The sequence below is a fragment of the Oncorhynchus masou genome, chromosome 8 (assembly GCF_036934945.1).
Source record: "Oncorhynchus masou masou isolate Uvic2021 chromosome 8, UVic_Omas_1.1, whole genome shotgun sequence".
Lineage (NCBI taxonomy): Eukaryota > Metazoa > Chordata > Actinopteri > Salmoniformes > Salmonidae > Oncorhynchus > Oncorhynchus masou.
In genome coordinates this window covers 822,532-847,703 of record NC_088219.1, presented here as the reverse complement: position 1 = coordinate 847,703, position 25,172 = coordinate 822,532, and positions in this window count along the sequence as shown.

Sequence of the window (25,172 nt, the reverse complement as noted above, 5' to 3'; positions counted from 1 at the left end):
AATGCTGAATACAACAGGTGTAGTAGACCTTACAGTGAAATGCTTACACTTACAGGTTCTAACCAATAGTGCAAAAAAGGTGTTAGGTGAACAATTGGTAAGTAAAGAAATAAAACAACAGTAAAAAGACAGGCTATATACAGTAGAGAGGCTAAATACAGTAGAGGGGCTAAATACAGTAGAGGGGCTATATACAGTAGAGGGGCTATATACAGTAGATAGGCTATATACAGTTGCGAGGCTATAGACAGTAGAGAGGCTATAAACAGTAGAGGGGCTATATACAGTAGAGAGGCTATAACAGTAGAGAGGCTGTATACAGTAGAGAGGCTATATACAGTAGAGAGGCTATATACAGTAGAGAGGCTATATACAGTAGAGAGGACATATACAGTAGTGAGGCTATAACAATAGAGAGGCTATAACAGTAGAGAGGCTGTATACAGTAGAGAGGCTATATACAGTAGAGAGGCTATACAGAGTAGAGAGGCTATATACAGTAGAGAGGTTATATACAGTAGAGAGGCTATACAGAGTAGAGAGGCTATATACAGTAGCGAGGATATAAAAGTAGCAGGGCTATATACAGTAGAGAGGCTATATACAGTAGAGTTTATATACAGTAGAGAGGCTATATACAGTAGAGAGGCTATATACAGTAGAGGTTATATACAGTAGAGAGGCTATATACAGTAGAGAGGCTATATACAGTAGAGGTTATATACAGTAGAGGTTATATACAGTAGAGGTTATATACAGTAGAGAGGCTATATAAAGTAGAGAGGCTATATATAGTAGAGAGGCTATTGACAGTAGAGGTTATATACAGTAGACAGGCTGTATACAGTAGAGAAGCTATATATAGTAGAGAGGCTATTGACAGTAGAGGTTATATACAGTAGACAGGCTGTATACAGTAGAGAGGCTATATACAGTAGAGAGGCTATATACAGTAGACAGGCTGTATACAGTAGAGAAGCTATATACAGTAGAGAGGCTATATACAGTAGAGAGGCTATATACAGTAGAGAGGCTGTATACAGTAGACAGGCTATATACAGTAGCGAGTCTATAAAAGTAGCAGGGCTATATACAGTAGAGAGGCTATATACAGTAGAGAGACTATATACAGTAGAGAGGCTATATACAGCAGAGGGGCTATAGACAGTAGACAGGCTATAGACAGTAGAGAGGCTATATACAGTAGAGAGACTATATACAGTAGAGAGGCTATATACAGTAGAGAGGCAATATACAGTAGAGGGCTATATACAGTAGAGAGGCTATATACAGTAGAGGCTGTATACAGTAGAGAGGCTATATACAGTAGAGAGGCTATATACAGTAGAGAGGCTATATACAGTAGAGAGGCTATATACAGTAGAGAGGCTATATACAGTAGCGAGGATATAAAAGTAGCAGGGCTATATACAGTAGAGAGGCTATATACAGTAGAGAGGCTATATACAGTAGAGAGGCTATATACAGTAGAGAGGCTATATACAGTAGAGAGGCTATATACAGTAGAGAGGCTATAGACAGTAGAGAGGCTATAGACAGTAGCGAGGCTATAGACAGTAGAGAGGCTATAGACAGTAGAGAGGCTATAGACAGTAGCGAGGCTATATACAGTAGAGAGGCTATAGACAGTAGCGAGGCTATATACAGTAGAGAGGCTATAGACAGTAGAGAGGCTATATACAGTAGAGAGGCTATAGACAGTAGCGAGGCTATATACAGTAGAGAGGCTATATACAGTAGAGAGGCTATAGACAGTAGAGGGGCTATAGACAGTAGAGAGGCAATAACATTAGAGAGGCTATATACAGTAGAGAGGCTATATACAGTAGAGAGGCTGTATACAGTAGAGAGGCTATATACAGTAGAGAGGCAATAACATTAGAGAGGCTATATACAGTAGAGAGGCTATAACAGTAGAGAGGCTATATACAGTAGAGAGGCTATAACAGTAGAGAGGCTGTATACAGTAGACAGGCTATATACAGTAGAGAGGCTATATACAGTAGAGAGGCTACATACAGTAGAGAGACTATATACAGTAGAGAGGCTATATACAGTAGCGAGGCTATATACAGTAGAGAGGCTAAATACAGAGAGAGGCTATATACAGTAGCGAGGCTATATACAGTAGAGAGGCTATATACAGTAGAGAGGCAATATACAGTAGAGGGGCTATATACAGTAGAGAGGCTATATACAGTAGAGAGGCTATATACAGTAGAGGGGCTATATACAGTAGAGAGGCTATATACAGTAGAGAGGCTATATACAGTAGAGAGGCTATAACAGTAGAGAGGCGATATACAGTAGAGAGGCTATATACAGTAGAGGCTATAGACAGTAGAGAGGCTATAGACAGTAGAGAGGCTATAACAGTAGAGAGGCTATAACAGTAGAGAGGCTATATACAGTAGAGAGGCTATATACAGTAGCGCTATATACAGTAGAGAGGCTATATAGACAGTAGAGAGGCTATAGACAGTAGAGAGGCTATAACAGTAGAGAGGCTATAACAGTAGAGAGGCTATATACAGTAGAGAGGCTATATACAGTAAAGAGGCTATATACAGTGGACAGGCTATATACAGTAGAGAGGCTATATACAGTAGAGAGGCAATATACAGTAGAGGGGCTATATACAGTAGAGAGGCTATATACAGTAGAGAGGCTATATACAGTAGAGGGGCTATATACAGTAGAGAGGCTATATACAGTAGAGAGGCTACATACAGAAGAGAGGCTATATACAGTAGAGGGGCTGTATACAGTAGAGAGGCTATATACAGTAGCGAGGCTATAACAGTAGAGAGGCGATATACAGTAGAGAGGCTATATACAGTAGAGAGGCTATAACAGTAGAGAGGCTATATACAGTAGAGAGGCTATATACAGTAGCGAGGCTATAGACAGTAGAGAGGCTATAGACAGTAGAGAGGCTATAACAGTAGAGAGGAAATAACAGTAGAGAGGCTATATACAGTAGAGAGGCTATATACAGTAGAGAGGCTATATACAGTGGACAGGCTATATACAGTAGAGAGGCTATTTACAGTAGAGAGGCTATATACAGTAGAGAGGCTATAACAGTAGAGAGGCTATATACAGTAGAGAGGCTATAACAGTAGAGAGGCTATATACAGTAGACAGGCTATATACAGTAGCAAGGCTATAACAGTAGAGAGGCTATATACAGTAGAGAGACCATATACAGTAGCAAGGCTATAACAGTAGAGAGGCTATATACAGTAGAGAGACCATATACAGTAGAGAGGCTATATACAGTAGAGAGGCTATAACAGTAGAGAGGCTATATACAGTAGAGAGGATATATACAGTAGAGAGACCATATACAGTAGAGAGGCTATATACAGTAGAGAGGCTATATACAGTAGAGAGACCATATACAGTAGAGAGGCTATATACAGTAGAGAGGCTATATACAGTAGAGAGGCCATATACAGTAGAGAGGCTATATACAGTAGAGAGGCTATATACAGTAGAGAGACCATATACAGTAGAGAGGCTATATACAGTAGAGAGGCTATATACAGTAGAGAGACCATATACAGTAGAGAGGCTATATACAGTAGAGAGGCTATAACAGTAGAGAGACCATATACAGTAGAGAGGCTATATACAGTAGAGTGGCTATAACAGTAGAGAGGCTATATACAGTAGACAGGCTATATACAGTAGCAAGGCTATAACAGTAGAGAGGCTATATACAGTAGAGAGGCCATATACAGTAGAGAGGCCATATACAGTAGAGAGGCTATAACAGTAGAGAGACCCTATATACAGTAGAGAGGCTATATACAGTAGAGAGGCTATAACAGTAGAGAGGCTATATACAGTAGAGAGGCTACATACAGAAGAGAGGCTATATACAGTAGAGAGACCATTTACAGTAGAGAGGCTATATACAGTAGAGAGGCTATAACAGTAGAGAGGCTATATACAGTAGAGAGGCTATAACAGTAGAGAGGCTATATACAGTAGACAGGCTATATACAGTAGCAAGGCTATAACAGTAGAGAGGCTATATACAGTAGAGAGACCATATACAGTAGAGAGGCTATATACAGTAGAGAGGCTATAACAGTAGAGAGGCTATATACAGTAGAGAGGCTATATACAGTAGAGAGACCATATACAGTAGAGAGGCTATATACAGTAGAGAGGCTATAACAGTAGCGAGGTTATATACAGTAGAGAGGCTATATACAGTAGAGAGGTTATATACAGTAGAGAGACCATACAGTATAGAGGCTATATACAGTAGAGAGGCTATATACAGTAGAGAGACCATATACAGTAGAGAGGCTATATACAGTAGAGAGGCTATATACAGTAGAGAGACCATATACAGTAGAGAGGCTATATACAGTAGAGAGGCTATATACAGTAGAGAGACCATATACAGTAGAGAGGCTATAACAGTAGAGAGGCTATATACAGTAGAGAGGCTATATACAGTAGAGTGGCTATAACAGTAGAGAGGCTATAACAGTAGAGATATATACAGTAGACAGGCTATATACAGTAGCAAGGCTATAACAGTAGAGAGGCTATATACAGTAGAGAGACCATATACAGTAGAGAGGCCATGTACAGTAGAGAGGCTATATACAGTAGAGAGGCTATATACAGTAGAGAGGATATATACAGTAGAGAGGCTATATACAGTAGAGAGGCTATATACAGTAGAGAGACTATATACAGTAGAGAGACCATATACAGTAGAGAGGCTATATACAGTAGAGAGGCTATAACAGTAGAGAGACCATATACAGTAGAGAGGCTATATACAGTAGAGAGGCTATATACAGTAGAGAGGCTATATACAGTAGAGAGGCTATATACAGTAGAGAGGCTATATACAGTAGAGGCTATATACAGTAGAGAGACCATATACAGTAGAGAGAGGCCATATACAGTAGAGAGGCTATATACAGTAGAGGCCATATACAGTAGAGAGGCTATATACAGTAGAGAGGCTATATACAGTAGAGAGACCATATACAGTAGAGAGGCTATATACAGTAGAGAGGCTATATACAGTAGAGAGGCTATATACAGTAGAGAGGCTATATACAGTAGAGAGGCTATATACAGTAGAGAGGCTATATACAGTAGAGAGGCTATAACAGTAGAGAGGCTATATACAGTAGAGAGGCTATATACAGTAGAGAGGCTATAACAGTAGCGAGGCTATATACAGTAGAGAGGCTATATACAGACACCGGTTAGTCAGGCTGATTGAGCTAGTATGTACATGTAGATATGGTAAAAGTGACTGTGCATATAGTCCTCCGGACGTAGATACCATGGGCAGTGACATCTGTTTACGTTTACTGTGGGTTATTTATTTACAACAACATACCGGCTGGACCAATCATCTATCTTTGTTATAACAGTTCCTTCAATTTTCTTTAAATGGTTTATGAATATCTATATATGTCTAAATACAGTATGTAACTGATCTCTACATGAATGTGTCTCTGAAATCATGCCTTTAGTATGTTGTTGATTTGGGATTGAACTAGCTTCCACTACTCATGAAGAGAAACAATGGCTGGATTTTCTGACTGATGACGCTAATGTAGCAAATATATTTACAGGCACATTTTTTATTGTAGGAAATCTTTTTAAAACTGTTTAGAAATAAATCTGGACTGTGAACTGTTTTCATTTTGAGGCAAATATTAGATGGGTCGGTAAACCACATCAGTTAAAAACTGATGGGTCGGTAAACCACTGATGGGTGGGTCAACTAGATCAGTTATAAACTGATGGGTGGGTAAACTAGATCAGTGATAAACTGATGGGTGGGTCAACAGTTAAATAGCTATAACACTGATGATGGGTTAACTAGATCAGTTATAAACTGATGGGTATTGTTAACTAGCTCAGTTATAAACTGATGATGGGTCAACTAGCTCAGTTATAAACTGATGGGTATTGTTAACTAGATCAGTTATAAACTGATGATATTGTTAACTAGATCAGTTATAAACTGATGGGTATTGTTAACCAGATCAGTTATAAACTGATGATATTGTCAACTAGATCAGTTATAAACTGATGATGGGTTAACTAGATCAGTTATAAACTGATGATATTGTTAACTAGATCAGTTATAAACTGATGATATGGGTCAACTAGATCAGTTATAAACTGATGATATTGTCAACTAGATCAGTTATAAACTGATGGGTATTGTCAACTAGATGATATTGTTCAGTTATAAACTGATGGGTGGGTAAACTAGATCAGGTGAGAATTGATGGGTAACTGACAACATTGTTAAATAGCTCACATAACACTGATGATATTGTTAACTAGCTCTCATAACACTGATGATATTGTTAACTAGCTCTCATAACACTGATGATATTGTTAACTAGCTCTCATAACACTGATGATATTGTTAACTAGCTCTCATAACACTGATGATATTGTTAACTAGCTCTCATAACACTGATGATATTGTTAACTAGCTCTCATAACACTGATGATATTGTTAACTAGCTCTCATAACACTGATGATATTGTTAACTAGCTCTCATAACACTGATGATATTGTTAACTGGCTCTCATGCTAGATCTACTGCCTCTAATATATTATGTCAGAACAGCTAGACCTACAGTCTCTATTATATTATGACAGACCAGCTGGATCTAACACTAATGATTTTGTTAACTGGCTCTCATAACACTGACAACATTGTTAACTAGCTCTCATAACACTGATGACATTACTCATCAGGTCTGTCACGTAGAGTAGGCCAGAAGGCTAACCTGAAAAGCCTCTATCAAATAAAAAAGATGTCGGAGCCTCCAGGTACTTCTGTGCTTCTGGGTGTTAATTTATATAGTGAATCCGGAGGAAAAACTGTACTGCCATCCAATGTATTCATTATGGGACAGCTAAAAACAATGCTGCCACATCAACAGCTCAATCCAATATGGTTCCCCCCTTGAACTGAAAGAGAGGCTCCTTTTGTAGGGGAAGCCCCTCCCATCAGAACATACCCAGTGTCACGTCCTGACCTTAGTTCCTTTTTTATGTCTCTGTTTTAGTTTGGTCAGGGCTTGAGTTGGGGTGGGCATTCTATGTTTTGTAGTCTAGGTTTTGTGTTTGGCCTGGTATGGTTCCCAATCAGAGGCAGCTGGCAATCGCTTTCTCTGATTTAGAACCATACATAGGTAGCCTGTTCCCACCTGTGTTTGTGGGTTGTTGTTTTCTGTCTTTGTGTGTTTCGTGTGTTCCACTTTGTTGTTTTTTTGTTAAATCTACCATGAACACGTAACACGCTGCACCTTGGTCCTCTTTCTCTCCTTCCAACAGCCGTTACACCCAGCACTAATTCATTTAGCAATTACCTTCGTCAAAGCCAACATTTTCCACTCAGCTAAACATACTGAAGGATATCCATTGCAACACGTTTCTCATGATGCCAATATATACCAATATAACACATTTACACAATCCCATCCCTATGAATGTGGAGTCTTCCAATATGCATGGCTCCCACCCGGAAGCTACAGAGACGGAGAGAGAGGAAACGAACCAAACAAAGAGCCCGCTCATCCATAACGTTGATAAGTACAATAAATGTTGTTTAAATTAAACTTGAACGCTTGTCTGTATATTCTTTATACCATAACCTGTTACTGACTGAAGTTGAGAATAAAGTGAGTAATGTATGCACTAAGATAGGGACGTTAACTTGTGTGTTGACCCATCATTGTTAACGTAGCTGATAAAGGAGCAGGGAGGCGCGATGAATGTGTGTTAGTGTACCAAATGCAGCCAGTGACTTCTCCGTCACATCTCCTGAAGCATCCAGGTGCAGGAGCCGGGACAGGTAGTCCGCCGAGACGTTATCTTTTCCTGCCTTGTGACGGACACAGAACCTGAAGGGCTGGAGCTCCAGATACCACCTGGTCACGCGAGAATTCCGGTTCTTCATGGTCTGGATCCAGGTCAGTGCTCCGTGTGATCCATGTGCAGATCAAATTCTCTCCCAATAAGTTAGTAACGGAGGCTATCTAGTGCCCACTGTATAGCCAGGCACTCCTTCTCGATTGTCGAATACCTGGTTTCCCTGGACAACAGCTTCCGACTCAGGTACAGCACGGGACGCTCTTCTCCTGGCTCCACTTGGGCCAGTACAGCTACCAATTCCCACAGCCGAAGTGTCCACCTGTACGAGAAATCTCTTCTGAAAATCAGGGGTCTGGAGAACAGGGAATGGGCACAGTCGTTTTTTCAGTATCATGAAGGCTTCTTCACACTCCTCAGTCCACTTCACAGGGTTGCTGGCCACCTTTGAAGTGAGGTTGGTCAGAGGAGCAGCGATGGTTGAAAACTGCAGACTGAATCTCCGGTACCAACCTGCCTAGGATGGACTCCACAATTCCCACCTGAGTCCGAACTTCACCTTTACCCAGCTGGTAACCCAGGTACTTTTGTCTCCTGTTTCACCCACTCACACTTCAGGAGGTTAAGCATGAGTCCTGCATCATGGATCTTCCCCAGGACTCTGCTAAGATGCTGTATGTGCTCCTCCCAAGAGTGGCTGTAGATCATCACGTTGTCCAAGTAAGCAGCACAGCAATCGTCACAGTCCTGGAGGACCTTGTCCATCAGCCTCTGGAAAGTCGCAGGGGCCCCATGAAGGCCAAACGGCCTGGAACAGGACCATCGGCATCCGGAAGGCCGTGTACGCCTTGGATTGTTCGTCCAGGGGCACCTGCCAGTACCCTTTGCAGAGATCCAATGTGGTGATGTAATGAGCTCTACCTGTTCTCTCCAGTAAGTCATCAATGCAGGGCATGGGGTAGGCATCAAACTGGGAGATGGCATTCACCTTACGGAAGTCCATGCAGACACGCAAAGAGTCATCCTTCTTTGGGACAATGACAATAGGGCTGCTCCATTCACTTGAAGATGGCTCGACAACATCCATCTCTATCATGGTGTGGACCCGTCCCATGAGGGCTACCACCAGCCTCTCAGGCACACGGTAAGGATGATGGCAGAAAGGGTTCTGGTCAGGCTTAAAACAGATTACATGTTCTAGGACTTTGGTTCTTCCTGGTCTCTGACTGAAGAGGGCCGGATACAGCTGTTTCAGCTCATCTTGCTTGTAATTCTTCCAAGTGAGCCAGTATGACTTCTGCTTGTCCTTTCCATGCCTCTGTGACCCCCTCCGACTCGTCCTCTTCTTCTACTCTGCAGACCAGAAAGGAGAACATAATTTACCAGAGCCTGGAACACGGCAGGGGCATGGTGAGGCCAAAAAGCATGACCAGATACTCGTAGTGGCCGCTGGCCATTTTGATTATCGGTCATCCACTCGTCCCCCTCTCATATCCGCACCACGTGGTAGGCATTCCGTAGATCCAGCTTGGAAAACACAGTGGCCCCCTGCAGTGGCTCGAAGGCCAAGGAAATGAGTGGTAGCGGGTAACGGTTCTTAACAGTAATGCCGTTGAGTCCCCAGTAGTCAATGCACGGGCGCAGGGTCTTGTCCTTTTTCTCCTACAAAGAAGATCCCTGCACCGACGGGAGAAGAAGAGTCACGGATAAATCCTGAAGCTATGGAGTCCCCAATGTAGGTCTCCATAGCCTTGGTCTCCAGTCCCGACAGAGAGTACAGACGTCCCCGGGGCAGTGTGTTGCTAGGGGAAGGTCAATCCCGCAGTCATATGTTCAGTGAATCAGATGCGATGTTGCCTGGGCCTTGCTGAACACCTCCCGGAGGGCCTGGTACTCCGTGGGGGTGGCAGAGAGGTCCGGAGCACCTTCCAAGCCCCCAGGAAGACATCCCGGGGCAGGTTGCGCTGATTTCATACAATGGGCAAGGCAGAACGGACTGCAGCCCATGATGCTACCCGTAGACCAGTTGATGAGGGGATTGTGTCACTGGAGCCAGGAGAATCCCAAAACCGCGGGAATCTGAGGAGAGCAAAAAATAAATAGTCACGCTGTGATTCCCTGACCCTTGTGGGTTGATGGGAGTGGTATTATGAGTGACACGGCCTACAGAGCCCCCGTACAGCGCTCTAACATCCATGGGAATGGAGATGGGCTGAGTGGGGATGTTCAGCTCGGATGCCAGTGTAGCGTCCAAAAAGTTCTCATCAGCCCCAGAGTCAATGAGGACCCAGAGAGATTTGGACTGGTTTCCCCACAGCAGATTGACATGAAAAGGTGTGCGAGCAAGCGAAGCAGAAAAGTTCTGCTATATGGCCCACCAGAGTATTCGCTCCTTCCAGTGAGCCTGGTCTTTTAAAGGACAAGAGGACACAAAATGGACCAAGAGTCCCGCAATACAGACAACTCTTCGTGTTAATCCTGTATTGCCATTCCACTGGCAACAGCCCAGCTCTGCCAAAGTTGCAAAGGCTCGGGAAGCGGTGACTCTCAGGGGAGGAAGCCTCGGGTTCTCTCGGCAACGGGACTGGATGATACGGAGGCCAGGTGGAATCCCTGGACGTGTGAAATCGGCACTGCTAACAGCTGAGTTACTGAGGGGCTCCCAGCCAACCCCGGTCATGGCGCTCAGCCAGCGTTTCGACCCCCTCCATAAGAACACAAAGCAATTCCTCGTGCCTACCAATGGTGGCTCCTTGGGAGTAGATGGCTTGGGCAACTCGCCCGGGTCTGCTGGGTCAGTAATGGCCAGTTCATACCATCACGTTTCAAGGTAAGACCCAGATGTAGACAACGTGGAATTAACAGCAGTTTATTAATCCAACAGGGGTAGGCAAAAGACAGGTCAAGGGCAGGCAGGGGTCAGTTATCCATATAGGTGGGGCAAGGCGGCAGGCAGGGGTCAGTTATCCAGATAGGTGGGGCTAAGGTACAAGGTGGCAGGCAGGGTTCAGTTATCCAGATAGGTGGGGCTAAGGTACAAGGCGGCAGGCAGGGTTCAGTTATCCAGATAGGTGGGGCTAAGGTACAAGGCTGCAGGCAGGGGTCAGTTATCCAGATAGGTGGGGCTAAGGTACAAGGCGGCAGGCAGGGGTCAGTTATCCAGATAGGTGGGGCTAAGGTACAAGGCTGCAGGCAGGGGTCAGTTATCCAGATAGGTGGGGCAAGGCGGCAGGCAGGGGTGAGATATCCAGATAGGTGGGGATAAGGTACAAGACGGCAGGCAGGCTCAGTGTCAGGGCAGGCAGAAAACGTTAAAAAAAAGAAAACACTGGTAGGCTTGACGAAACAAAATGAACTGGCAACAGACAAACACATGTATAAATAAACAGGGGATAATGGAGAAGATGGGTGACACCTGGAGGGGGGTGGAGACAATCACAAAGACATGTGCAATAGACGGTATAAAATACAGTGTATACAGTACATACATGTGATATGAGTAATGTAAGATATGTAAACATTATTAAAGTGGCATTGTTTAATTAACCTCTTGCGACGAGCAATCCCGGATCCGGGAGCGTAATCATAGCCTCAAACGAATTTGCATGACGCAGCGGACATAAATACTTTTCCTATTCATGAAAATCGCAAATGAAATTAAATAAACATATTCAAACACAAGCTTAGCCTTTTGTTAACAACACTGTCATCTCAGATTTTCAAAATATGCGTTACAGCCAACGCTAGACAATCATTTGTGTAAGTTTATCATGGCATAATGCTATGCTAGCTCTGCTGGCAGCAGCCAACATTTTCACGAAAATAAGAAATGCAACCAAATTAAATCATTTACCTTTGAAGAACTTCTGATGCTTTCACTCAGGAGACTCCCAGTTAGATAGCAAATGCTCCTTTTTTCCAAAAATATCATTTTTGTAGGTGAAATAGCTCCCGTTTCTTCATCATGCTTGGCTGAGAAATCAACCGGAAAATGCTGCAACTATAACGCCAAACTTTTTTTCAAAATTTGCTCCATAATATCGACAGAAACACAGCAAACGTTGTTTAGGATCCATCCTCAAGGTGTTTTTAACATATATTCGATAATATATCCGTCGAGGCAATTGGTTTCTCATAAGAAGCGATTGGAAAAATGGCTACCTCAGTATTTTACGCGAGATTTTCTGCGGGAGACACCATGTGACCACATGCTATATATGGTCCCTTACGGTCATTCTTCAATGGAAATGCCTAAAAAGACAGGGCCTAAAAATGCAGTAGACACCTTGGGGAATACGTGGAAAACGTAAGCTCATTCGTAGCTCATTCACGGCCATATAAGGAGTTATTGACATGAGGCGGTTTCAAAAAATGCGGCACTTCCTGGTTGGATTTTTATCTGGGTTTTGCCTGTAACATCAGTTCTGTGGCACTCACAGACAATATCTTTGGAGTTTTGGAAACGTCAGAGTGTTTTCTTTCCAAAGCATAGTTGATCATCTTTTCGTGACAAAATATCTTGTTTAAAACGGGAACGTTTTTCATCCAAAAATGTTAATAGCGCCCCCTAATTGCATAACTGGTGACAAGTGATCAATGGCCAGTGATTGGGTCTCAGTGTAGGCAGCAGCCTCTCTGAGTTAGTGATTGCTGTTTAGCAGTCTAATGACCTCGAGATAGAAGCTGTTTTTCAGTCTCTCAGTCCCAGCTTTGATGCGCCTGTGTCCAACCTCGCTTTCTGAATGATAGCGGGGTGAACAGCCAGTGGCTTGGGTGGGTTGTTGTCCTTGATGATCTTTTTGGCCTTCCTGTGACATCGGGTGCTGTAGATGTCCTGGAGAGCAGGTAGTTTGCCCCTGGTGATGCGTTAGGCAGAAGGCACCACCTTCTGGAGAGCTCTGCGGTTACGGGCGGTGTTGTTGGTGAATGCTGTGGGGCGATAGTCATTTAGTTCAGTAACCTTTGCTTTCTTAGGTACAGGAACAATGGTGGACATCTTGAAGCAAGTGGGGACAGCAGACTGGGATAGGGAGAGATTGAATATTTCCGTAAACACTCCAGCCAGCTGGTCTGCGCTCTGAGGACGCGGCTAGGGATGCGGTCTGGGCCGGCAGCCTTGCAAGGGTTAACACACTTATATGTCTTACTTACGTTGGCCACGGAGAAGGAGAGCCCACAGTCTGGGCCGGCAGCCTTGCAAGGGTTAACACACTTATATGTCTTACTTACGTTGGCCACGGAGAAGGAGAGCCCACAGTCTGGGCCGGCAGCCTTGCAAGGGTTAACCCACTTATATGTCTTACTTACGTTGGCCACGGAGAAGGAGAGCCCACAGTCTGGGCCGGCAGCCTTGCAAGGGTTAACCCACTTATATGTCTTACTTACGTTGGCCACGGAGTAGGAGAGCCCACAGTCTGGGCCGGCAGCCTTGCATGGGTTAACACACTTATATGTCTTACTTACGTTGGCCACGGAGAACGAGAGCCCACAGTCTGGGCCGGCAGCCTTGCAAGGGTTAACACACTTATATGTCTTACTTACGTTGGCCACGGAGAAGGAGAGCCCACAGTCTGGGCCGGCAGCCTTGCAAGGGTTAACACACTTATATGTCTTACTTACGTTGGCCACGGAGAAGGAGAGCCCACAGTCTGGGTTGGTGGCACTATGTTATCCTCAAAGCGGGTAAAGAAGGTGTTTAGCTTGTCCGGAAGCAAGATGTCTGTGTCCGCGACGTGGCTGGTTTTCCCTTTGTACTCCGTGATTGTCTTTAGACCCTGCCACATCGTGTCTGAGGGTATATTATATGGTGTATTATATAGTGTGTATTGGCTATATGGTGTATTTAAAAGTGTATGTAGGGTATATGGTGTATTATATAGTGTATTATATAGTGTGTATTGGCTATATGGTGTATTATATAGTGTGTATAGGTTATATGGTGTATTTGAAAGTGTATGTAGAGTATATGGTGTATTATATAGTGTATTATATAGTGTGTATAGGGTATATGGTGTATTATATATTGTGTATAGGGTATATGGTGTATTATATAGTGTGTATAGGGTATATGGTGTATTATATAGTGTATTATATAGTGTGTATAGGGTATATGGTGTATTATATAGTGTATTATATAGTGTGTATAGGGTATATGGTGTATTATATAGTGTGTATAGGGTATATGGTGTATTATATAGTGTGTATAGGGTATATGGTGTTTTATATAGTGTGTATAGGGTATATGGTGTATTATATAGTGTGTATAGGGTATATGGTGTTTTATATAGTTTGTATAGGGTATATGGTGTTTTATATAGTGTGTATAGGGTATATGGTGTTTTATATAGTGTGTATAGGGTATATGGTGTATTATATAGTGTGTGTAGGGTATATGGTGTTTTATATAGTGTGTATAGGGTATATGGTGTTTTATATAGTGTGTATGACAAAATGAGGGTATATGGTGTTTTATATAGTGTGTATAGGGTATATGGTGTATTATATAGTGTATTATATAGTGTGTATAGGGTATATGGTGTATTATATAGTGTGTATAGGGTATATGGTGTTTTATATAGTGTGTATAGGGTATATGGTGTTTTATATAGTGTGTATAGGGTATATGGTGTTTTATATAGTGTGTATAGGGTATATGGTGTATTATATAGTGTATTATATAGTGTGTATAGGGTATATGGTGTATTATATAGTGTGTATAGGGTATATGGTGTTTTATATAGTGTGTATAGGGTATATGGTGTTTTATATAGTGTGATATATAGTGTGTATAGGGTATATGGTGTATTTAAAAGTGTATGTAGGGTATATGGTGTATTATATAGTGTGTATAGGGTATATGGTGTTTTATATAGTGTGTATAGGGTATATGGTGTTTTATATAGTGTGATATATAGTGTGTATAGGGTATATGGTGTATTTAAAAGTGTATGTAGACATGACAATTTCGTTTTGTCTGTCGGTATATGGTGTATTATATAGTGTATTATTGTCACGACTTCCGCCGAGAAACACAAAAGTTGGCTCTCCTGCCCATTCGGGTGGCGCTCGGCGGTCGTCGTCACCGTCCTATTAGCCACTACTGATCCTTTTTTCGTGTATCTGTTGGTTTTGTCTAATTGGTTTCACCTGTGTGTTGTTTAGTTAATTAGTATCTGTATTTACGTAGGTTGTCCCGCCCTTGTGTTTTGTGCGGGATTGTTATTGTTGTCATTTCGTTTTGTCTGTCGGTGTTTGCTGTTTGTTTTTTCTCCCTGTCTTGCTTTTGGGTTGCCTGTTGTTTGTACACCGGAGAATAAACTTTATTATTCGCATTTCTGCTCTCTGCGCCTGATTCCACCCACCTTGACCAGACGTGACAATTATACAGTGTGTATAGGGTATATGGTGTATTATATAGTGCGTATAGGGTATATGGTGTATTATATAGTGTATTATATAGTGTGTGTATAGGGTATATGGTGTATTATATAGTGTATTATATAGTGTGTATAGGGTATATGGTGTATTATGTAGTGTGTATAGGGTATATGGTGTATTATATAGTGTGTATAGGGTATATGGTGTTTTATATAGTGTGTATAGGGTATATGGTGTTTTATATAGTGTAATATATAGTGTGTATAGGGTATATGGTGTATTTAAAAGTGTATGTAGGGTATATGGTGTATTATATAGTGTATTATACAGTGTGTATAGGGTATATGGTGTATTATATAGTGTATTATATAGTGTGTATAGGGTATATGGTGTATTATATAGTGTAATATATAGTGTGTATAGGGTATATGGTGTATTTAAAAGTGTATGTAGGGTATATGGTGTATTATATAGTGTATTATATAGTGTGTATAGGGTATATGGTGTATTATATAGTGTATTATATAGTGTGTATAGGGTATATGGTGTATTATATAGTGTGTATAGGGTATATGGTGTATTATATAGTGTGTATAGGGTATATGGTGTTTTATATAGTGTGTATAGGGTATATGGTGTTTTATATAGTGTAATATATAGTGTGTATAGGGTATATGGTGTATTTAAAAGTGTATGTAGGGTATATGGTGTATTATATAGTGTATTATACAGTGTGTATAGGGTATATGGTGTATTATATAGTGTATTATATAGTGTGTATAGGGTATATGGTGTATTATATAGTGTAATATATAGTGTGTATAGGGTATATGGTGTATTTAAAAGTGTATGTAGGGTATATGGTGTATTATATAGTGTATTATATAGTGTGTATAGGGTATATGGTGTATTATATAGTGTATTATATAGTGTGTATAGGGTATATGGTGTATTATATAGTGTGTATAGGGTATATGGTGTATTATATAGTGTGTATAGGGTATATGGTGTTTTATATAGTGTGTATTAGGTATATGGTGTATTATATAGTGTATTATATAGTGTGTATAGGGTATATGGTGTATTTAAAAGTGTATGTAGGGTATATGGTGTATTATATAGTGTATTATACAGTGTGTATAGGGTATATGGTGTATTATATAGTGTATTATATAGTGTGTATAGGGTATATGGTGTATTATATAGTGTAATATATAGTGTGTATAGGGTATATGGTGTATTTAAAAGTGTATGTAGGGTATATGGTGTATTATATAGTGTATTATATAGTGTGTATAGGGTATATGGTGTATTATATAGTGTATTATATAGTGTGTATAGGGTATATGGTGTATTATATAGTGTGTATAGGGTATATGGTGTATTATATAGTGTGTGTAGGGTATATGGTGTATTATATAGTGTATTATATAGTGTGTATAGGGTATATGGTGTATTATATAGTGTGTGTAGGGTATATGGTGTATTATATAGTGTGTATAGGGTATATATTGTATTATATAGTGTGTATGGGGTATATGGTGTATTATATAGTGTGTGTAGGGTATATGGTGTATTATATAGTGATTCCACCCACCTTGACCAGACGTGACAATTATACAGTGTGTATAGGGTATATGGTGTATTATATATGTATTATATAGTGTGTATAGGTGTGTTAGGGTATATGGTGTATTATATAGTGTATTATATAGTGTGTATAGGGTATATGGTGTATTATATAGTGTGTGTAGGGTATATGGTGTATTATATAGTGTATTATATAGTGTGTATAGGGTATATGGTGTATTATATAGTGTGTATAGGGTATATGGTGTATTATATAGTGTGTGTAGGGTATATGGTGTATTATATAGTGTATTATATAGTGTGGATAGGGTATATGGTGTTTTATATAGTGTATTATATAGTGTGTATAGGGTATATGATGTATTATATAGTGTGTATAGGGTATATGGTGTATTATATAGTGTATTATATAGTGTGTATAGGGTATATGGTGTATTATATAGTGTGTATAGGGTATATGGTGTATTATATAGTGTGTATAGGGTATATGGTGTTTTATATAGTGTGTATAGGGTATATGGTGTATTATATAGTGTGTATAGGGTATATGATGTTTTATATAGTGTGTATAGGGTATATGGTGTGTTATAGAGTGTGTATAGGGTATTATAGAGTGTGTATTTGGTATATAGTGCATTTGAAAGTGTATATAGGGTATATAGTGTGCTATTTAGGGTATAAAATGTATTATATAGGGTATATGGTGTATTATATAGTGATTATTGGGTATACGGTGCATTCCATAGTGTGTATAAGTTATATATTGTAATATATAGTGTTAATTTGGTAGATGGCATATGTATATATAATGTATATTGTGTATTATATAGGGCATGTGGTGTATTTTATATGGTATATATATTATAAAGGATATAATGTGTATTATAACGGATATAATGTGTATTATAAAGGATATAATGTGTATTATGTAGGGTATAATGTGTATTATATACGGTATGTGGTGTATTATAAAGGATATAATGTGTATTATAAAGGATGTAATGTGTATTATAAAGGGTATAATGTGTATTATATACGGTATGTGGTGTATTATAAAGGATATAATGTGTATTATATATGGTATGTGGTATATTATAAAGGGTATAATGTGTATTATAAAGGGTATAATGTGTATTATATATGGTATGTGGTGTATTATAAAGGGTTAATGTGTATTATAAAGGGTATAATGTGTATTATATATGGTATGTGGTGTATTATAAAGGGTATAATGTGTATTATATATGGTATGTGGTGTATTATAAAGGGTATAATGTGTATTATATACGGTATGTGGTGTATTATAAAGGGTATAATGTGTATTATATATGGTATGTGGTGTATTATAAAGGGTTTAATGTGTATTATAAAGGGTTTAATGTGATATGGCATGTGGTGTATTATAAAGGGTTTAATGTGTATTATAAAGGGTATAATGTGTATTATAAAGGGTATAATGTGTATTATATATGGTATGTGGTGTATTATAAAGGGTTTAATGTGTATTATAAAGGGTATAATGTGTATTATATATGGTATGTGGTGTATTTTAAAGGGTATAATGTGTATTATATATGGTATGTGGTGTATTATAAAGGGTATAATGTGTATTATATACGGTATGTGGTGTATTATAAAGGGTATAATGTGTATTATATATGGTATGTGGTGTATTATAAAGGGTTTAATGTGTATTATAAAGGGTATAATGTGTATTATATATGGTATGTGGTGTATTATAAAGGGTTTAATGTGTATTATAAAGGGTATAATGTGTATTATATATGGTATGTGGTGTATTATAAAGGGTATAATGTGTATTATATATGGTATGTGGTGTATTATAAAGGGTATAATGTGTATTATATATGGTATGTGGTGTATTATAAAGGGTATAATGTGTATTATAAATATAATGTGTATTATATGTATGTGGTGTATTATAAAGGGTATAATGTGTATTATATATGGTATGTGGTGTATTATAAAGGGTATAATGTGTATTATATATGGTATGTGGTGTATTATAAAGGGTATAATGTGTATTATAAAGGGTTTAATGTGTATTATATATGGTATGTGGTGTAATATAAAGGGTTTAATGTGTATTATAAAGGGTATAATGTGTATTATATATGGTATGTGGTGTATTATAAAGGGTTTAATGTGTATTATAAAGGGTATAATGTGTATTATATATGGTATGTGGTGTATTATAAAGGGTATAATGTGTATTATATACGGTATGTGGTGTATTATAAAGGGTATAATGTGTATTATATATGGTATGTGGTGTATTATAAAGGGTATAATGTGTATTATATATGGTATGTGGTGTATTATAAAGGGTATAATGTGTATTATAAAGTGTTTAATGTGTATTATATATGGTATGTGGTGTAATATAAAGGGTTTAATGTGTATTATAAAGGGTATAATGTGTATTATATATGGTATGTGGTGTATTATAAAGGGTTTAATGTGTATTATAAAGGGTATAATGTGTATTATATATGGTATGTGGTGTATTATAAAGGGTATCTGGTGTGTTATATAGGATATATGGCAGGACATAGGAATCAATATAAAACAGCTGCTGTCACTCAAACCTTTTTCCATTAGCTGATTGGTTGGCTCTAGGGTCTGACAGGTATAAATCAAGGCTCTGGTCGCTGACAGCATCAATCAAGGCTCTGGTCACTGACAGCATCAATCAAGGCTCTGGTCACTGACAGCATCAATCAAGGCTCTGGTCACTGACAGCATCAATCAAGGCTCTGGACAGCATCAATCAAGGCTCTGGTCACTGACAGCATCAATCAAGGCTCTGGTCCCTGACAGCATCAATCAAGGCTCTGGTCCCTGACAGCATCAACCAAGGCTCTGGTCAGCATCAATCAAGGCTCTGGTCCCTGACAGCATCAACCAAGGCTCTGGTCAGCATCAATCAAGGCTCTGGTCCCTGACAGCATCAATCAAGGCTCTGGTCACTGACAGCTGTCCCTGATAGCATCAATCAAGGCTCTGGTCACTGACAGCATCAATCAAGGCTCTGGACAGCATCAATCAAGGCTCTGGTCACTGACAGCATCAATCAAGGCTCTGGTCCCTGACAGCATCAATCAAGGCTCTGGACAGCATCAATCAAGGCTCTGGTCCCTGACAGCATCAACCAAGGCTCTGGTCAGCATCAATCAAGGCTCTGGTCCCTGATAGCATCAATCAAGGCTCTGGTCACTGACAGCTGTCCCTGACAGCATCAATCAAGGCTCTGGTCACTGACAGCATCAATCAAGGCTCTGGTCACTGACAGCATCAATCAAGGCTCTGGTAATGACAGCATCAATCAAGGCTCTGGTCACTGACAGCATCAATCAAGGCTCTGGTCCCTGACAGCATCAATCAAGGCTCTGGTAATGACAGCATCAATCAAGGCTCTGGTCAGCATCAATCAAGGCTCTGGTCCCTGACAGCATCAATCAAGGCTCTGGTAATGACAGCATCAATCAAGGCTCTGGTCAGCATCAATCAAGGCTCTGGTCACTGACAGCATCAATCAAGGCTCTGGTCAGCATCAATCAAGGCTCTGGTCACTGACAGCATCAATCAAGGCTCTGGTAATGACAGCATCAATCAAGGCGGGCTCAATTATGAGTTAATCATTACCTTCAATGCCAGCCGCCAAATTATAAAGCTGAAAGAGTGTGTATGTGTTTGTGTGTGTGCATTTGTGTGTGTGTGTGTGTGTGTGTGTGTGTGTGTGTGTGTGTGTGTGTGTGTGTGTGTGTGTGTGTGTGTGTGTGTGTGTGTGTGTGTGTGTGTGTGTGTGTGTGTGTGTGTGTGTGTGTGTTTGTGTCTGTGTGTGTGTGTGCTTGTGTGCGTGTGTGTGTGTGAGGCCTTCTGCAGTTTAGTGTAGAGATGTATGACTCATGCCCCAATCATGTGACTCATCAATCACTGCAGTTCCTGTCGTTTGCCCAAACTCTCTCGTTCTCTCTCTTTTCCTCCCTCCCTATCTTTCTTACTTCTCTCTCCCTCGTTCTCTCTCTCTTTTCCTCCCTCCCTATCTTTCTTACTTCTCTCTCCCTCGTTCTCTCTCTCTTTTCCTCCCTCCCTATCTGTCTTACTTCTCTCTCCCTCGTTCTCTCTCTCTTTTCCTCCCTCCCTATCTTTCTTACTTCTCTCTCTCTCGTTCTCTCTCTCGTTTCCTCCCTCCCTATCTTTCTTACTTCTCTCTCCCTCGTTCTCTCTCTCTTTTCCTCCCTCCCTATCTGTCTTACTTCTCTCTCCCTCGTTCTCTCTCTCTTTTCCTCCCTCCCTATCTTTCTTACTTCTCTCTCCCTCGTTCTCTCTCTCTTTTCCTCCCTCCCTCTGTCTTACTATCTTTCTTCTCTCTCTTTTTCCTCCCTCCCTATCTTTCTTACTTCTCTCTCCCTCTCTTTCTCTTTTCCTTCCTCCCTCCCTATCTTTCTTACTTCTCTCTCCCTCGTTCTCTCTCTCTTTTCCTCCCTCCCTATCTTTCTTACTTCTCTCTCCCTCGTTCTCTCTCTCGTTTCCTCCCTATCATTTGTTTTTCTTTCTCCCTTAATATAACGTTTACATACCCTCCATTTCTCATCTCATATGTGTATACTGTAGTCTGTACCATCTACTGCATCTTGCCATCTTGATGTAATGTATCACGAGCCACTTTAAAACAATGCCGTTGGGCCATCGCTCATTCATATATTTTTATTTTTATGTACATATTCTCATTCATTCCTTTACTCTTGTGTGTATAAGGTAGTTGTTGTGAAATTGTTATGTTAGATTACTCGTTGGATATTACTGCACTGTCGGACCTAGAAGCATTTCGCTACGCTCGCATTACCATCTGCTAACCATGTGTATGTGACCAATAACATCTGCTAACCATGTGTATGTGACCAATAACATCTGTTAACCATGTGTATGTGACCAATAACATCTGCTAACCATGTGTATGTGACCAATAACATCTGCTAACCATGTGTATGTGACCAATAACATCTGCTAACCATGTGTATGTGACCAATAACATCTGCTAACCATGTGTATGTGACCAATACAATTTGTTCTGCATTGATTTGTTGTCTCTCTCTCTCGACCTCGTTTTCTTCCTCCTTCTTTCATATTGTCTTTTCTCCGTATTTTTTATCTTCAGATTCGCATATTCTTTCTGAGGATAGATTATGACAACCCCTATGTCGACTGCCTTTACACGGGCAGCCCTGTTCTGGAAGCCAGAAGAACATTCTCCGTTGCATAGGTATACAGATCCTCTGTTCTCAGTTCCCAGAGGTCTGCAGGACGGATGGTTGTCAGTCTTCGTCTCTAATCAGGGACTGATTCAGACCTGATACACCAGAGCTGTGTTTCAACGGGGCAGCCCGTTTCTGATCTCTCTCTTCCACTAATTTGTCTTTTGAACAAAGAGGAAAGTGTTGGTAACCAGTTTAAAGTAGCATTAAGGCACCTCGGGGGTTTGTGGTTTGTGGCCAATATACATTGCATCGTGCACAAGAACAGTCCTTAGTCACATGATTGGGGGATGAGTCATACATCTCTACACTTAACTGCAGAGGGCCTCACACACACACACACACACACACACACACACACACACACACACACACACACACACACACACACACACACACACACACACACACACACACACACACATATTGAACTTTACTGTGCAATACAAAACTCTAATGTGCATCAAAATGTCCAAAAATGCATAAAAAAACAGAACTTTAATAAAATAGTTGCTTTTATTTTTTCTTCTGAAAGCAAAACTAGTCATGGGTCATGCTGTTATGTACACATTGCACAGAAGGGCATTTATTTGACATGAACTGTACATCTTACAAGCCCGAAGGAGATATGGTCACGACAACACAACAGTCCTTTCACAGGACAGAGCCTTTCTCTGGCCCCGAGTTTTACATTCTCACTTTTTTTTAGATCACAATTGAATCAGAGAAACGAACACCACGACGTATTTCTCCTCACTGGATTTTTTTTTTTTTTTTTTGTAAAAATGAATTTTTATTTTTTATTTTTTAAGTAGAAAGACGTGCAGATTTATCAGGTCAAGCTCTCACTCATCCTCTCCTTCTCTCCCCTCTTCCACTCCTAGCTCACCCTCCCTCCTCCTCTCCCCTCTTCCTCTCCTCCTCTCCTCCTCTCCCCTCTTCCTCTCCTCCTCTCCTAGCTCACCCTCCCTCCTCCTCTCCCCTCTTCCTCTCTTCCTCTCCTCCTCTCCCCTCTTCCTCTCCTAGCTCACCCTCCATCCTCCTCTCCCATCTTCCTCTCCTCCTCTTCCCTCTTCCTCTCCTCCTCTCCTAGCTCTCCCTCCCTCCTCCTCTCCCCCTCCTCTCCCCTCTTCCCTCCCTCTCCCCTCTTCCCCCCTCCCTCCCTCCTCTTTTCCAAGCTCTCCCTCCTCCTCTCCCCTCTTCCTCTCCTCCTCTCCCTCCCCCCTCCTCTCCTAGATCTCCCTCCTCCTCCTCTCCCCTCTTGCTCTCCTCATCTCCTAGTTCTCCCTCCCTCCTCCTCTACCCTCTTCCTCTCCTCCTCTCCCCTATTCCTCTCCTCCTCTCCCCTCTTCCTCTCCTCCTCTCCCCTCTCCCCTCTTCCCCTCTCCTCTCCTCTTCTCTCCTCTCCCTCTCCCCTCTTCCTCAGGGCTTCCAAGTGGTGCAGCGGTCTAAGGCACTGCATCTCAGTGCTTGAGGTGTCACTCCAGACACCCTGGTTTGAATCGAGGCTGTATCATTCTGGCTGTCATTGGAAGTCCCATAGAGCAGCGCACAATTGCCCCGGCGTCGTCCGGGTTTGGTGTAGTCTGTCTTTAACTGACTTGCCTAGTTAAATAAAGGTTAAATAAATAAAAAAATCCTCCCCCCTCTTTCTCAATATCCTTTGGAAATGATATGACATAGTGACTTCTAGTAGTTGTGAGATGGAGGTGTGTGCGTGTGCGTGTGTGTGTGTGTGTGTGTGTGTGTGTGTGTGTGTGTGTGTGTGTGTGTGTGTGCGTGCGTGTGTGTGTGTGTGTGTGTGTGACCTGCCTTATAGCTCCTGAGTAGTGAATAACTGGCCCCTCTATGAAAGTCTATCAGGTTGTAACTAAGGAGGCCACATGACAGATCATACTGTCTCTCTGTGCTCACATCACTATGGGCCCATAACAGACTGCTATGGGCCCACACAGACTGCCTACTACTGAGTCCACCATCAACAACTCCAGTGCCTAGTTTATGTTAAATTCTTTGTTCTTGTTTTCTTGTTTAAACACAAACCTTAGTCCTATTCTTAACCAGTCTGAATTAATGTCTTACCTGTTACCTGTCAAGGTGTTTCTGATGCAACTCTATATATATATATATATATATATATATATATATATATATATATATATATATATATACATATTTAACATCATCCCAAACCTTAGTCCTAATCTTAACCAGTCTGAATTAATTTCTTAACTGTTAACTGTCAAGGGTTTTTTGTTTAAACCCTATTTCAAAACCTGTAAACACGCGGAATGAACGCAGTCCTAAACAGGACGTTCAAGTTTATTTCCTGTGTCAGTATTATATTGGTACTAGAACAGGTAGAATCATAACACCTCTTTCTAACGAGTCCTGGAATCGATGACTGTGTTTCGTACCTCAGTAAAAGATCAGCTGATGTTTAACAAAAAAACAAAAGTCATTTTCCTGAATCTCTGAAAGAAAAGACATTGTAGACGGGTTGGTTGTTTAGCGACAAAACCGAGGCGCATCCCTGGGGCAACGGGGTTGGCATAAACTGTGGACAACATGTCAACTCTATTTAGTCTCAAATGTTTACTGAAAACGTTAACACATTTGTACAATGAGTACTTGTTGTCTCGCAAAATATATTGTTGCAGTTGTTGGTTAGCTAGCGAGTTATTTTGTTTGTTGCCATATTGACTTGAAATCAGACCAACAAAACATGGTATCAACAACATGATTCTACTGAAACGACCTGCGTTTCCCCACGTGTCAGATTCTTGTCGTTTCACAACAAAACGTGTATTTCTGGCCCCATTTGAAGAACATCCTTTTGGTGACGTTGTCAGCTAACCCGTCTACAGATGATTCTGGAAACATGAGTCTCCTGTTGTCGGCACCATGTTGTTGGTTCTAAACCCCCCTCCGAAACTCTCTGGATGTGCCCCAACGTCAGAGACAGACCTGAATAAAAGCAGACAGCAAGCAGCTCCCCTGATCAGGATCGACCGGAA